This window comes from Lissotriton helveticus, chromosome 2_1 (genome assembly GCF_964261635.1).
Source record: "Lissotriton helveticus chromosome 2_1, aLisHel1.1, whole genome shotgun sequence".
NCBI lineage: Eukaryota > Metazoa > Chordata > Amphibia > Caudata > Salamandridae > Lissotriton > Lissotriton helveticus.
The window spans coordinates 1,943,780,134-1,943,795,025 of NC_136059.1; the positions used below are offsets into that span (position 1 = coordinate 1,943,780,134).

The following is a 14,892-nucleotide window of genomic DNA, read 5'->3' on the forward strand; positions in this document are numbered from 1 at the left end:
GAATTTGTAATTTTAGCCAACCTTTTCCAAATTCAGTAAACGTTTGACGTTTCCTTTTTACTTTTCATTCCACGCTTTCCCAATTAGCTACAATGCCCGTTGTGTTTTTTTTCTTCTGTTTTTACTGGTCGAGTATGACAGAGACTATTGTGCTTTGCTTTCACATTGAACGTGTCATGGCATTTTTAAGCCTCTACAATGACAAGATATTAATCGATCTTTTGCAAAAGTGTTCCTATTATTGGGACCGTTACACATTCTCCTTGTTTTTTAAGGATACGCTGTAGAAATGTTGTCAAAGCCACAGAATGGATAATATGTTGGGGAGTTGCATTTGATTTCTAAATCTCTGTCCAGGACTGCTCAATTTGTGATTGCTGAAATCACAAAGTCAACCCACTTTAACATGCTTTGAGAGCATTACACCATGCAGTCATTCTCCTATACTCACGTGGAAGAAATCCTCATTTTTAAACACTTTATAATGGCAAACATAAAATGTATTTCTAAATTACGATGAAATTCTTATTGAATTATCTTGACTCAGACCTCATAATCCTGGAGAAAACACGTGAAGTATACAGATTGTGAATATCATCAAAAATCCTCCAAATAATACTTTCTTTTTCAGTAAATATTAATTCAATTAACACATCTAAACTAGGAGGTGTGTTGAGCAACTAAAATTATTTATTGTACAGTTTCTAATAATTGGATGAACGTAATAAAGGAAGACACTTCGTATTGAGGGCTACAGTTTGCATAACTTTTTCAGTATTTTAGTTTCATAGGTAAAAAAATATTTTTTTACATATTGGCATTTTCTGAAAACCAATATATGCGGCTTATTCAGCATGTAACCGCATCTATTTTCAGTTGTTTTTTTGCCTACAACTATAAGTTTCTGACTTTTTATCTCCAGTCCTATTTCCTGCAAATCCTAATTAATATTTTTTACTAATAAAAAATAGAGAGAATGTGGCCTAACCGCTAGGGTGGGCGACCTCGGAGCTGGGGAACCAGGGTTGTGTCTCAGCAGGGACGCTCCACATCCTGTGATTCTGGGCAAATCACTTAATCTCCCGGTGCCTAACAAAAATGAATGTGTCCGTCTGTAACGTGACTGGTGCTCATGTAAAGCGCTCTGATGCCTTCAGGTCTAGTTCGCGCTATATAAACCCCCCCAAAAAAACCTGTTATGTGTGTGCTGTGACCACAGTTTGGCTAAAATGCAATTATATAAGATAATTGATGTTGGACATGGATGCCTTCAAGAAAAAAGTAATTGCTGCAAAGCTGTATTACTTATTTAAATAAGTGACATATATATATATTTTTTGTAATCTTTTTTTAACCAGTTTTTGAATTTAATCTTACCACACATAAGCATATGACAACCATACATATCCATGTCGAGTACTACCCGACCATGCATTGCAATATATCTGGTCTAACTGAAGACATTGGTTCAAAATATGAACAACTAAACATGCGCCTTCTTTTGTCATAACAGATACATCTTTTAATATAAAGATTCAAAAGCAATACTGTTGTCGCCCTCTCGAGTGTCCTTCCCCCACGTGTCTACACCCCTGCCCATAGGGATAATTTTATATAAATGCAATATAACACTACTCCACAGTGTCCCTGTACAGTGTTTCTTTCATTCTTTTGGCGCCCACGGTAAGGGAGAATCGTGAGGCCCCAGGCGCTCGGTGTCAATCAGTATCGGGGCACTATCTATTCTTAGTCTGGAAGATCCTCTTTAAGCTTTGCAACTCGGGCAACCGATTGTCCCAAACCACAGCTCTGGGGATCATACACAGTCCCCTGTTCTCCTCCCGCCTAAGCGCTACTGATTCAGCATTGCCCCATTTAAGTGTCGCTGCACACCTGTGTTTAAACCCAGGTAACGTGTTGGGCTACCAATGCATGGTGATGGACCTATGGATTATAAGCAATACCAGGTTATGAAATGGTTTGCGGCACCCCCTGCTCTCTTACTCTTAAACAATGCAGGACTCGACTAACCATGGTTTATAGGTCTTCGCGCCCATGATATTAGTCAGTGCGTCCATGACCCCCTGCCACTGATTCGCTGCCACCCGACAGTCTCAGAACATGTAAGCCATATGAGCCTCCGGTGCTAACCACTGAGGGCAATTTGAGGTAGACCCAAATAACCTGTGTAACCTCGCTGGGGTGAGATAGGCTCTGTGGAAATTGTTATGTTGAATGTATTGAAGCTTGAAATTATGGGAAAGTTTGCACAGGTGTAACAGAACCCTGTCCCATTATTTTGTGTCAATTCTCGGCCTGTATTTCACTCCCAACACCTATGTGTTAGTAGCAAGGGGTCCTTTGTATATGCCAGGGCTCATGAGGGCCAAATGATGAGCCTGTGGCCCCGACTGTAGTGTGTAGTGTGTGAATCTGTGGGTGCTGCTCCGACTCTGTGTCAGCAGTCTACCATAGTAGACCCATCTCTGCCAACAATCGGCCATAGTCCAAGAAACGTCCCGCCAGTAATTCAGTCTGTCTGTAATTGCTCGAAGGGTATAAGTATGACGTTGTGGAACAGAGCACTTGGGGTGCCAACACCGGCTGCCTCTCATGTCGTCAGTCCCTCTCTCCCAACCAGGTCCCAAAAAGGTCTATGGAACTGATGCAGATCTCGGGAGTAATATTGTGATCTAGTCTGTATTAGACGCAGGCTCCTGCATAAGTTCATCATCATAAAACTTTATTTCGATTCATCCAAGGAATCATAAAAGTATACATTTTCATAATACACATTTTACAAATGGTTTTCAAGTCTACAAGATCAAATTATTAATATACAATACATTTCTTAACCATATTTCATCAAGTCACCAAAGCAATTACAATCCCTAAAAGTTAAAATAAATCATAAAGATATCAAGTCACAAATATGCAATAGTAAAGTGCAATCTGCTTATTCTAAATATCACCTAAAGAAACCGATAAAACCTTTCATGTTAACCTGCAATCATTACATCGGGTATTTACTCAATGTTTCCACTAGAATATCAAAAATTTTCAGTAGTTTCAATAATTTCAGTAATGATTCCTGATGGAAAATGACAATTTAATGAATCTAAGCATAGCACTACAAATAGCAGCGGTATGCAACGATCTTAAAAACTCATAGCCTTCTTTATAATTACAGGGACGAATATCCATTAATATAGGTTTAATAAACCAGTTTCTTGGATTTTTATATAAGGTGCAAAAGAGAACAAAGTGCAATGTGCATTGTTGTGCTTTTATTATCGCATGGACAAGGGGGTAGCCTCTCACACCAACCCCCTTGTTTCGGAAAAGAAAAAAGAAAATGCAGTGTATTTAATCGGAATCGTGTCAGATAAAAACGCCATTGCGTATGTATAGTAAAAGATAGATAAAATTGGTGCTGCAATTTACCCTTTTGGAATAGTGGTTGTTCAGTGTGTTTTAAGTGACCCAAAGTATCACGATAGGCATTCCTGATTACAGTCTTTGTATCCTGCTGAATAGATTCTGGCAATTCATAAATATGACCTAGACCAATTTTATAAAGAGTTTCCTTCACATATGACAACCATGGGATCCGCGTAGCGTGATCCAACATTAGGCAATCTTTCAAAATTTCTTTCGTGAGCTGCAAGTCCTCAGATAACCAAATTTTCCCCCACAAGAGTAATGGGGAGAGATGAATAATATCGCTCACAAAATCATTTGGTGAACTAGTTGGAAGCGATAAAAGCCGCTTTAAAAACTTGTTCTCCATAACTTGTATTTGGGTAGATTTATGTGTCCCCCACACCCCCGCCCCATAAGTAGCGACAGGCAAACATTTGGCTTTATATAAGGTCTTTAATTCCGCAATTGGTTTTTGGCCCAATTTGCTCGCGAAACGAAAAAGAGCCTCTATGGATTGTGTGGCTATTTGAACACGGGCCGTTATTAGTGGGTCCCAGCTCAAGTTTCTATTGAATAAATTGCCTAAATAATTAAAATTCTCAACTTTATCAATAGTCAGGTTGTCTACGACAAACCTACGGGTTTTTATCCTTCTAGGTCCACATGCCATAACAAAAGACTTCGTGAAATTGACCCTAAGGTCTAGGTCCTCCATAAAATCATTAAATGCAATCAAACACTGTTGCATACTATTAGCAGTTAGAGTCATTAATACAGTGTCGTCAGCATAGGATAGCAATGGTAACTGTCCACCATTTACTTTAGGAAAGTCTGAACAATTCTCTAACAAAAACTTTTCCAAACCATTTGTGTAAACTAAAAACTAAAAAGGGGCCAAAATACAGCCCTGACGTACACCTTCAGTCGATGGGATTGATTTTGTTTTTTCCCCACCCGGGCCATATCTAATCGACACAGTAATAGCAGCGTGTAATCTACGAAGCAAGGTAACCAAAGGTTCCTCAAACCCCATAGCATCCATCATCCGCCATAGCTTGTCTCTACATACAGTGTCGAAGGCACTGGATAAGTCCATGAATGCCAGGTGTATAGAAACACCCTGGCCTTCATGTACTTACCCATCACTAGGGCCAGATTAAGACATTGTTCTGTTGTCCCTTTGCCTCTCCTGAACCCATACTGGGAATCTACAATAAGGCCAGAAGAGTTTGCCCATGTCTCCAAGCGGGCTAATATAACTCTCCCCATCAACTTACAGGATGCATCTATTAATGATATTGGCCTGTAGCAGCACGGGTCGCGTTTGTCTCCTTTTTTAAAAATCGGTACGACCACCGCCTATTTCCATGACAATGGAATATGCCCGACCACAGCCGCCCTAAAGACATTAAGTAATAATGGAGCCCACACGTCAAGATTACTTTAAAATAAATCTAAGGGCACTGCATCTGGACCCGGTGCTTTTAATAAAATACCTTTCCTTAAAGCCTCCTCGACTTCAGGGAGAGAAAGTGAGAGACTAAGTGCTAACGCTGTTTCATGATGAGAGTCAATATGCCCCTCCCCGTTAGTAACCAAACAGACACCAATTGGATTAAAAATGTATTATAATGAACTTCCCAGGTTTCTCCTGGTAGATGGGTAACCATACTGCCTTTTTCGTCACCATTAAGGAAGGGACGATTCACTGTCTCCCAAAATAGCCTACTATCCCTTAAATCTGAGGCTTTCTCCAAATCATCCCAAGCCTTCTTTTTTAGTTCCAATTTCCGTTTCGTAATGGTATCCTTATAAGATTTCCTTGCGTTTTTTACCAAATCTTTATCCCGAGGTACTTGGGATAACGCCCTTTTTAAAAATGTTTGTGCTGCCGAACACTCAGCATCAAACCATTTATGTTCCCTTGGAACTCCCTTTCCTATTGGTTTAATAAGGTGAGTGGCCACATTTTCGATAGAACTTCAAAATTATGAATTATAGTTTCTGGTTCAGATGTCGACGTTAAACAAATAACTATCTCTGATTTATTTGCCTTAAAAATAGTTTCCTCTAACTTTCTGACATCAACCCTGTCCCACTTCAGAGTTAAGCCTTGATTTAAGCTATATTTCGTTGGCTGCTCAGTGGACTTGCTTCTCTCAATCACAGGGCACAAATTCAAAACGAGGGGGTTATGGTCACTAGCAGGGTTAACTTCTATTTTAAAATCATTGACAAAATGAGTATGCTTGCTGGAAACCATAGCAAAATCAATTATGCTCATCCGACCCCCACTCCCTTGGAAGGTTGGTAATGGCAATAGATCACCAGTGGTTGGAATATCCAAAATACAAAGATCGTTTATAATAATAATGTTATTCAGTGCCTCTCCTTGTGGCGTATGCCTGAAATGCGCTAGTGGTTGCTCATTCATGTCCACCAAACCACAAGCCCTTGTCCCACTAAATTTGCACAGAGAACAGTTAAACTCCCCTACCCACATGATGCACAGCGAAGATAAGCTATTCGTGACCTTAGTTATCTCCTCTTGTAACATATCAATAACAGATGTGGAGTTAGAGTCAAAGATGTTGTAATACCAATTGATCAGAAGCAAAGGAGTTGGGAACAGGTTTGTAATCAAAAGCAACTGATACCATGGAGAATCCACTACTTGAAGAATTTTTACAGTATTATATTTTACAGAGATTGCAGTCATTAAGCCACCCTTGCCCTACTAGCCTGTGAAGGTTCAGCATGGACATTAAAGGATTGGTATCCATCCAGGTCCCGATCATTTCTGCTCCAGGTTTCTTGGAAGCAGATAATGTCGAAACTTGCTATATATTTCGACCATGCCTCATCCTGTAACCTACGAGAAAGACCTGCTATGTTCCATGTGATTAGACGGAAGGTACACCCATCTAGTTGGTTACTTGGTGAAGCTGGGCACATATATTCCACACTTGGTTCTGTGTCACTGCTCACATGCATTTCTACCACTGCTGGTCTTTCCACTGGCGTTATGATTACACTTCCTGAGGGGACTTCCTCATCTTTCTTGACCACAATATCCCCGCCAAGGCCATTTACAAGTCAGTCCACCCCCTCTAGGCCTCTGAGAGGCTCAAAACGGTTTCTCAGAGGGAGATTCTGAGCTGCCCAATTAAAACGGTTCTCACCGTATGGTCTCCCCCTACGCTGATTATATGTTGCACCGAACGTTCCATAGTTTACATAGGGATAAAAATAACTTAGACCTATGGATTGAATATCACCCACTCTGCCAAACCTTGGTTCTTGGCAAATATAGTCGACTACCCAGGGATCTCTAAAATTAACTATAACGCAATCACCCTCAAGATCCTTTTTATTACAGCCCAACCAGCTCACCCTTCTAACATTTAAAATCTCTGTATTAGAATAGGGAGGGAGCGTTCTGTTTTTATTCATCCAAAAAATGACCTTATTTTTCGGCTTCCTGTGTGATTCTAGTTGGTTTTCCCTAAGACCCGGTACACCTGTCAATATGACTGTATAAGGTACGGATTCAGGGGGAAGATTTACACAGGGCAGCTGTTGTGCAAAGTCATCCTTGCCCGATAGTTCTCGTCCCTTTAGCTGTCTTCCCACTGGTTTTGCAGGCAACACCAACTGCGAACTAGCCGTCCTGCCTACCACTGTATCACTAATAGTGCATGGTGAATTACTCTCTATCCGATTTTTCTCTGCACATGGGTGGGAATTCGGTTTTTTAGAACTTACAGCGGTGGATAAATCGGCGGGCCTGCTTAATTTAGAAGGTTTACTGGCGCCTAGGGATTGAGAAGCCGAGGCTTTTGCGCCCTCAGTTTCCAAGCCCTTCGTCAGTTTATGTAACATAGAGGAGTTTGCGCTTACTAGCTTTTCCAGTTGATCAAGTTTTAGATTTATTACTTTCGATCTTTCCAGTAAGGGTAGCATCAATGACTTGACAAGTTTTCCTATTTCACCCAGTAACCCCTCATTTACACTACATTGGGTTGATAATGGAGTGGAGGCAAGGGATATCTTAGTCAGGCTAGGTGATTGAACTGCAATAGGTGGGGCCTTGTTCACATTTTGCGTTTTTAATATTTTAGCACAACCACCCTTCCGATGACCTCCCCCTCTTTTCCTTTTATTATTTATTATTACGGGTTCAGGTTTTTTACTTGGTCCTAATGCCTGGTCTTGAACTTTTGGAGGGGATCTCTGTGATAATAAAGAATTAGAAACTATACTGCTTGTCGTACTTGAGTCAATACTATTTGAGGTAAGGCTTACGATGGAACAAGCAGCCAAATCATCATCAGGCCCCTCCAGTAGTGAACACGGGCTCACACGTGGAACGACCAAAGGATGTAAAGTTCTGCATTGTTCTGGAGTGGCCACTGACCCAATAGTACCCAGAGAAGAACGCTTCCCAGTTATAAGGTCTAAGGACAAGCGTTTTTCCGTGAGGGCTATTTCTTTTTCCAGAATTACTGTTGCCCGTGTGATAAAATGATCAAGGGTCCCAGTAGCTACCCCGCCATTAGAAGAAATGGTGATCTTTTTTCCCTTCCCTACTCGTTGCGCCATCTAATATATAAACAGGTAACACCTAACCAGCAAGGAAAGAAAGACAACGATTAGCTTTCCCAGGAAAAACTTAACATATGGCACAACAATATAGTCCTTCGCTACCACCCAATTGCAAGGATAGTTATTAAAATATTAGGGCAGTTCACAAATACCAACGTTTGAAGGGGGTTGGCCCAGCCCAGCCTCGGACGGCCTCAGACGGCCCGCCCTTTGCCCGGGCTTAGCCCGGCTGGTCCCGCGCGCAATCACGCGAAACGCAGAAGTGACTGACACTATATACAGGGAGGAGGGGGGAGGGAAGAGGCCCCAGCTGCGGCGGTGATGGCCGTGCTATGCAGGCTGGTCCTCGCAGTCCCACTCGATGTTCCTCTGCTCCTCTGCTTGGCCAAATCGGCATTTTCACCCCAAGGTGCTCCCAAGGTGCTCAAAGTCCACAAAGCAAGTTGGTCTTCACGAACGGCTGCGAGCGGCACTCCTGCATAAGTTATTATGTGCTACATGCAGCAAATTGTTGGTCTTGCAGGAAATCCTCGCATAAGGCAACAAGGCCTCCTGCACCAAGTGCTGTGCGCTATCTGTAGAGGGCAGCCACAGTTGTTCCAGTAGCCGTAGATATTGTTCGAAGTTAGGGGCCTGGAGCCCCCGTTCCCAACTGGTGGCTGCAGCTTGTGCAGAGCGACTCGACCCCTGCCTTTATTCGAGAGAAAGCCCCGCTAACATAACCTGTAAGGCGCGAAACATGCTTTAGGGTATGTTCACTGGGAGATTGTGGAAGACATTTAGCAGACATGGGAGCATCACCATTTTAGGCAGTGATAGGCTACCTTGGGCAGTGAGAGGTAGTGTGCTCCAGAACGTCACTTCGGGCGAATTGAGGCAGTGGCCCTAGCAAGGTTGCCATCAATGAGATCTTGTGTGGTATGATAAATATTAATGCCCAAATATCAGAAGGTGCATGTCCATCATTAAGTGCTGTGGTGGGCATTCCAGGTCGATCAGGATCAGTCAGGACTTGATCCAGTTCACTCCCAAGCCCGAATCTGCCTGTAACTCCATCAGGATGTCTGTGATCTATGAAATACTGTTTTGGATGTCGCAGATGTAGATCAATATGTTCTCTGCATATCGGGAGACAATATGGGTCTCTCCTCTTATTGGTAAGCCCCACACTTGACCTTGTTGTCTGAGCCGTTGTGCCAGTTTCTCCATCACTAAGGCAAAGAGGAGCGAAGACAGAGAGCACCCGTGGCATGTTCCTCTGCTCACCAAGAATGGGACAGAAATACATTGCTCTATCTTCACTCAAGCAGTAGGCTCTTTGTAGACGAGTCTGGTAAGTCTTTCGAGCCTGCAAGTTATGCCCATGGATGTTAGCATCGAGAACATAAATCCCCAGTCAACTGTATCAAACACTTTCTCCAGGTCTAATACTATACATGCCTTGTGTGGCCAGTGGATATGCGCCAACCCCATCACGCTGTGGAGCCTACGGACATTGGAGTAATGGTCCTGCTCGGGATTAAGCTATTCTGGTCTGGACAAACCAGTTGGAGAAGGAGCTTGAGTAGTTGTACCACAATGATTTTGCTTAGGATTTTGTAAGCCCACCTTCTGTTAATGCAGCCTGATATATTTCCAGCATCTTAGGAACCAGGAGGTCCTCTTCGTCCTAATAGAACTCGACTGGCAGACTTTTTTCCCCCAAAGTCTTACACATGGCAGCATCTCTGATGGCTCTCCAGATTTCTTGTACTGTGATAGGTGCATTAAGCTCCTCCTTGTCTAAGGGATCGATGATGGGCATTGTAACACTGTCAAGAAAATATCGGTTGTGGGCCTGGCGGTCTCCAGGGAGGGAGGATCATGAAGAGTTTGATAGTGAGTTATAAATGCTGCATGTATGTCCTCTTAGCTAGTGACCAGGTGAGTCAGAATTTTTCTGATTATAATGATAGGGATGGCCGGTACCACGCTCCTCATTTGCCATGCCAACAAGCATTGCAGCTGCTCAATCAGTTGGGCATGACACTCCGTGGCTGTCTGTGGAGCTGGTCTTAATATGAGATCTGTATGTACTGCCACTTCTAGGGCCCCTAAAGAAGATGTCTCTGTCTGCACCAGGTCCCTATGAAGGTCAGCCCTTGCACCCACAACAGCATGGATGCCCTGGCTTCAGAGCACCACCTTCACCGCTTCCCACTCTACTAATCTGGAGGTCGCTATGCCCCAGTTCTCTGTCAGGTAATGAGATAGTTCCTCATGGGTTGCGTCCCTACATATGGTCCTCTGTAATCTCCATTTGGGGAACAGTGGGCACTGTGCTTTCCATTCAAGATGTACTTTTAATGAGTTGTGGTCTGAGAATGTTTTCCCTAAATATTTGGTGTTTATGGCCTGTTGCTGAGTGGCCAACTGGATTCAGGGTACGCCAGGTATCCAACAGGTACCATTGTAGGAGCCATTGGGAGAGACAAGCCATGTCAGCACAACAGTATAGGTCGGCAAAGGAGGATACAAATGAAAATCTCCCCCAATGATCCAGAGGATATGCACCCATCTGGTAAGGACAACAGGGGGTCTCCATGATATTTCCCAGTGGTGTTGGGATGTAATGCAGGCAAACACGCAGGGCACGCAATGTCATACTGTATGACATTACAAACTAGAAAATCAGCCCCCCTCCCTCCCCCAGCTTCCAACCCAAGGCGGCCAAGCAACCTCCAAATGTCCAAACAAACAGTGAACAGTCCCGTAGGTGGGATTCTCCAGGTCGTGTATAAGTATACATGACATCTTCCAAGGAGAGTGTCTGGGGGCTGGCTAGTATACTGTGGCCAGGTGCAAATTGGTTATAAAGTGCATTGGCCTTGTATAACCCAAGGGTGGGCTAGTCGACCCGTTTCGTCTTAACAAAAGTCAGGAATAAGAGAAATCTGAAGTGGGTCCCGCTGAAGTCTGGCACCAGTACTAGCCTCGTATCCATGCGTTGCGGGGATCGAATAGCGGCTAAATTCACAGTATCTCTGTGAGGACGCAGGCAGGCATCCACCCCCAGTAAATCACAGGGACATTTAGGGCAATTCTCAATCATGGCCCTACTTGTCTTACTGCAGTCCCCTCAAACAAAAGTATCTGCAGTCTGCGGAGTTGCTCCTTGCAGGATTACTTATGTGGCGCTGCCCATGGAGGCACTCGAGCCTGTCTCAGAGAGCGTGTCCTCTGGAACCTGGGACGGTGGGGAGCGACACTCTGCCCACAAGGTGTTTTCTGTCGGCAGTGCCTTGACCTGACCTTCCCGGGCCTGCATGGGGTGGAGGCGCCATTAACTCTGGAATCTCCATTTCCACGGTTCCGGTGTTTACCACACCGTGGGTCCTGTCCATCTGGGATTGTGACATTGGCGTCAATGGAGCCGAAGACTTACCGGCGCTGCTCCACCCAATCCCAGGTATCCGCTCGTTTGGTAAAGAGGTAGCTGGATCGATTTACCATGACCTTCAACTTTTCTGGGTATAGTAGCTAGTAGGTCAAGCCTGCGTTTCACAGTCGTTTCTACACTCCCAGTAAGGATGCTGTCCAGCATAGCACTGCCAGAGTATAGTCTGGGAATAGAAATATCGTTGTGTTTTCATACAGAATCGGCTCTGTGGTCTGAGCCACACATAGGATGGCCTCGTTGTCCGCCTAGGGATGGGGGGTGGGGGAGGGGCATCGTGCCAGTACTCAATGGGTGTGTTCCACTAGATAATGAGCTGACTGTTTCTCAGGCGCCACTGCTTGCACCAGCCTTGTCTCAAAGAATAACATACGGTCCAACACTTCTGCCCCTCTGAGAAATTCATTATTAGACGATTGTTGGTGCGTGCCGGTTTTGGAGTCCTCCACTCTGTTCTCTAACAGATGGTCCTTGGTCGTTTGAAACCGTATTTACCCTTCAAAGTCGGACACTGTGGACAAAGCACGTCTATGGGGCTCTCTGCTTTGCGTGATACGGGCGGTGAGTTTTATTTGGTCATCATGCAGTAGTCCCACTTAAACTGCCACTACGTAAACCGTATTTTGAAAGTCTTTCCTGATTTCGGCTATAGCAGCGGGAATTTTGTCTAGATTAGCATCCCCTGGAGTTGTGGGCGGTTCTTCTGGTGGTGAAGTCTGTCCGAACTGTTAAGTGGTGCTGACATCTGGACTCCCCACTGATTGAGAGCCTCCTTCCCATTGCCACCCCATCACTATATGTGATATGTTTGCTTCTGCACTAGGGGCAGTAGTAATTTTGGGCTAACAGACTCCAGGAGGTGAAGCACTGTGTTTCAGTGGGTATCTGATACCTATGTAGATCCGCCTGTCCTCAGGCTTCCACTGCAAGACCTCGTGCGGGGGCGGCACTTGCAGTCCAGGCAATTGAGAAACTACTTAGTCAGTATGTCTCAATGAATGCTACGGGTATAGTGAAGCGATGACATGCACAACTTGGGGTTTGCGGAGACAATAATTGATGTGCCGAGGAGGGCGGCGCCGTCCATAGATAGTTACAATCAGGAGTACTGGTTGGGGCCTCCCGTTGGCTTTAGCCTATCTGCTTTGTCGGAACCCACCTCAAACCGAGCCATGGTGCAGCAAGGAGGGGGTAAGAGCAGTCCAGACTCTTCAGAAAGGCCCCCCGCAGAGGCTGTCGGCAGGGTGGGGTGAGGAAGTAGGCGTATGGCGACGATGTCAATCCCCAGCGGAGGGGAGGAAAGTGTAGCTGTTAGAAGGGGCTTATGCACTCCCTCCCACACACCAGTTGCCTCACTCCGCAGGAGGCACCCCAGCGCCCTCAGCAATGGTTCCAGGACCGTTGAGCTTTCCCAGCGCAGCAGGTTTGCAGCAATCTCTGGGTCTGATGGTCCTAGCAGATTGTCTAGGCAATGCTAGGCGGAGAAAGTAGCCTTCCCTCAAGGGCACAAGCTCGACCGTACAGCTACCGCACAGCACAGGCCATTATTTCTGATGTCCGAGCTCCTCAGGGCTCATACACTGCACCGCGTGCACCTGCCGGCCCAGGTACAGCTCCTACAAGGGGCGCGGTAGCCACGGGGCGCTGACTGCCACCGTGGCTCATCTGGGCCTGGGGGGAGGAAACTACTCACTTCCTCGCGAAAGTTCAGCAGTCAAACTCCAGGAGGTGGGGCCTGCATTGTCGTCGGCGGTCAGAAAAATAGCCACAGTGCAGTGCAGATGCCCTTAGCAGTTCATAGGGCCCACCCTTGTCCCGCAGACTCACCCCCGCCACCGGAGGGCTTGTGCCTAGGCAGCATAGTTGGGCCAAAGGCATAATGCCAGATTCCTGGCCGCCTCCTCTGTCCCAGAGGTATTTCAAACCATGCTACCTGCTTCGAGCACCACATTCCCCTCCTGACAAGTCAGCCGCAGTCCGGATTGTGGCAGATGTTGACGGTCGCCTGCTGGAGCGGTCTCAAAGCACTACCGCCATCTTGCCATGGCTACCCAAGCCCCACTATAAATTACTTTTCAGGACTTTTTAAACTGCAAAGGTTTGTTTAGATATTGGTCAATAACTATTTTAATACCTTTATCTGAAATAAGTGTTTCTCAACATTACCGTTCTGAGATCAGTTCACCTGGTAATTTAGCTAAACTGTCAGACCAACCATTTATATTCGCACCCAATCTCCCGCTTAGCAACTGAACGGTAAGTAATTATGTTAAATATTCTGTGGGCTATCTCTAACCCACTGGCAGTTTGAATACTATTTGCCTTAGCAGGGCGCCCATGACAATACATGGACTCGAGGAAGTGCTGAATATTAAGACTGCTCCAGAACGGCCATAAACTCTTGCAATGGAATTTATATATGTGGGCCCTGGTTGGTTCTGAGAAGTAAAAAAAATAAAATCCCATTTATCATCGAGACATCTAGAGTTTAAATTATAATTAGCAATTATGGTGATCAAACATACCAGATTAGCTCAGGCGGTTACTAGAAATGCAAACCCCCTTACAAATGTGTTAACAAGAAGTAATATCCCAACTCTATATAAGATACCTGTCTTTTGGAAAGCTTAAGTGAGACCACCATTCTCAGACAGCAGCCTAAGGCCATAGGTATTGCGCAGCCTGTCATTGTCCCATAGAATTCATGGAATTCTGTGGTTATCATCTAGGACCTGTTTTTTTTATACATTGTTACGTTAAAGAAATCATCTTTCACTTGTGAAGCTGATCACGAGGGGTGCATTAAATAATGAGATCATAATGTTGACATTATTTACTTTTATATATAGAATACAACCTAGGCACATCATTACTAAATGAAGACAATTCCTGAATGATGACCGTAAGCAATATTAACGTGCATATACATGTACATTTTTTTACATGCTTATATGTGTAAATTAAAAAAAAAAACATCAACTGTCAAAAACTTTAACAATATTAACATATGTTTTGTAACTTGAAAAGTTAGTGACTGTAAACCATATCTAGTTATTCTGCCATGGGGCTGGCATCTAAGGTAATAGATCACGATTCGTTATAATTAAAAATGCCCATCTTTGTTTATATTTTCAGGTACCCCCCTTCGTGGTGAGCCATTGCTTTTCATAGGCTTTCCTTTGTTAGCTTTGAAGCTCTGTTTAGCAGGCTGCAGCAGCGAAAGCTGCCCTATTGCACTTAAGGAGGGATATTCATCTGTATAGACAGTGCTGTACTGTATTAAGCATTTGTTCTAGTACTGCCTTGTGATTGCTTTCTCCTTTGTTACTCTTCATTACTGAACAGTGGGCTCCACATGGCCTCATTATTTGTTGTTACTTAGTTGAATCTTTTGTAGAATGTGAAACTGGTTTGAACTGACCCCACCA

At 44.4% G+C, this 14,892-nt stretch overlaps 1 protein-coding gene across 2 annotated transcripts in view; it reads left to right on the plus strand.

The window, feature by feature from the left end:
- Positions 1 to 14,892, plus strand: part of ANAPC10 (anaphase promoting complex subunit 10) — a 210,212-nt gene that overhangs the window by 54,699 nt on the left and 140,621 nt on the right. The window lies entirely within an intron of this gene.